Source organism: Schistocerca piceifrons, unplaced genomic scaffold (genome assembly GCF_021461385.2).
Source record: "Schistocerca piceifrons isolate TAMUIC-IGC-003096 unplaced genomic scaffold, iqSchPice1.1 HiC_scaffold_35, whole genome shotgun sequence".
Taxonomy (NCBI): Eukaryota; Metazoa; Arthropoda; class Insecta; order Orthoptera; family Acrididae; genus Schistocerca; species Schistocerca piceifrons.
Window position 1 is genome coordinate 17,501 of NW_025728570.1, and position 2,500 is coordinate 20,000.

Genomic DNA, 2,500 nt, shown 5'->3' on the forward strand with positions numbered 1-2,500 from the left:
AATATGTAAGCACCAGCATGGAACAACATCCAGTGCATCCTCTCCGCCACATTACACAATCCACACTATCACAACCAGACCAGGAGGTCCATGCGGAAAATACAATATCCCACCCTTTCGACATCCACCATTGCGCAGATCAGGCACCAACACCCACACATGTCCTATACAACGGTGCACCCAACATCACAATAGTACCTCCTGTCACAGCGCACAAACAATGACATGAGTCAAAGACACAGGTCTGACACAAGCATAGAATTGGAGCGCCGCCTCTAATAAGCCAAAGGTGCATCCTGACGTGACAAATCTGATCATGTCACAAGCATTCACTTACTATAATCACTATCAACGAACCTGCCGCCCCCGCCCCCCCCTACACCTTTCCTTACAACAACGTGTAACCTAACCTAACCTAACCTATGTTGTACCTTAACCTAACCTATGTTGTACCTTAACCTAACCTATGTTGTACCTTAACCTAACCTATGTTGTACCTTAACCTAACCTATGTTGTACCTTAACCTAACCTATGTTGTGCCTTAACCTAACCTATGTTGTGCCTTAACCTAACCTATGTTGTGCCTTAACCTAACCTATGTTGTGCCTTAACCTAACCTATGTTGTGCCTTAACCTAACCTATGTTGTGCCTTAACCTAACCTATGTTGTGCCTTAACCTAACCTATGTTGTGCCTTAACCTAACCTATGTTGTGCCTTAACCTAACCTATGTTGTGCCTTAACCTAACCCATGTTGTGCCTTAACCTAACCCATGTTGTGCCTTAACCTAACCCATGTTGTGCCTTAACCTAACCCATGTTGTGCCTTAACCTAACCCATGTTGTGCCTTAACCTAACCCATGTTGTGCCTTAACCTAACCCATGTTGTGCCTTAACCTAACCCATGTTGTGCCTTAACCTAACCCATGTTGTGCCTTAACCTAACCCATGTTGTGCCTTAACCTAACCTATGTTGTGCCTTAACCTAACCTATGTTGTGCCTTAACCTAACCTATGTTGTGCCTTAACCTAACCCATGTTGTGCCTTAACCTAACCCATGTTGTGCCTTAACCTAACCCATGTTGTGCCTTAACCTAACCCATGTTGTGCCTTAACCTAACCCATGTTGTGCCTTAACCTAACCCATGTTGTGCCTTAACCTAACCCATGTTGTGCCTTAACCTAACCCATGTTGTGCCTTAACCTAACCCATGTTGTGCCTTAACCTAACCCATGTCGTGCCTTAACCTAACCCATGTCGTGCCTTAACCTAACCCATGTCGTGCCTTAACCTAACCCATGTCGTGCCTTAACCTAACCCATGTCGTGCCTTAACCTAACCCACGTCGTGCCTTAACCTAACCCACGTTGTCGCCTAACGTAACCCACGTTGTCGCCTAAACCTGCTCTGTAATTGTTATACGACTCGTTCAATTAGTGTAGTGTTGCCCACCCGCAACCCTCGCAATATAGTTCGCTACTCGCACTCCCCGCTCCCCTGTGTATCGCTTCATGTTAAACACCTTGCAAGTCTTGCTCACTTTCCACATGCTCCTGCTGTACACTGTAATGTGGATGGCAGCAGGACGTACATGCCGCCCCTCCCCACGTCCCCACCTTGCCCCCTGCCTTCGCAAGCTGGTTGGTGAGAACTTTGCATGTTCAATGCCCTCCGCATGCGACGTACTCAGGCTACGTTGTGGTGCGGCCTGTGTCAACTGTCCGCTAATGTCGTACGCGTAAACCACAATCTGTACTGCACATTCGTCCTTATGTACTGAATGATACATCGTGGCACATGTGTGACCGTACAACGACTGCGCCCAAAAACGGCGGACCATACAGTGCAAATATTGTGCACGCAGCTACGTGTCGTCTCCCTATGAGAGCTGGATTGCAGTGTGGTACGCCATAGAGACGTGTGGGAGGAACGGACGCCGTGGATGGCGATCAGCATGAGCTGTCTGTTGATGTATTCGGACCTAGTCGTCTCTCCTCACACACCGTGATGGCATGGTGCACCGCGTTCCATATCTGCGACATGCTACAGAGGCCGGTTGACAGTCGTTCGAGCAATGGACATCGCATACGTACGGGGGCCACCTTCCACGTATTGTCTAGGCGTGCACATTTTGTTGCGTGTATGTGGGCAGACGTAGTGTGGCGTGACACCTGACACAGGCATGCAATAATCGTGGAAGTTGCAAATGGCGATGGACGCCTGCGTTTTCTGGTGAAGTTACGCAAATGAACAAATGGTAACCTGTTGTGGTGCGGTTGTTCTCGCTAGGGGTGAATCGGTGATGGCGACGATAGGTTGAGGTACTAACCGGTTGTTCCAGCGATACCCACCATGCCGACGAAACTGAACGGCATCTGGGTGTGAAGCGATACGCGGCGGTGGCTGGGTGGGACCGTCCCCGGCCGGTGAGGGGGCGCCTCCCGGCGTGCTGGCCGCGCGGTGCGTGGGCGCACGCGCTACAGCCGGCTGGTGGGG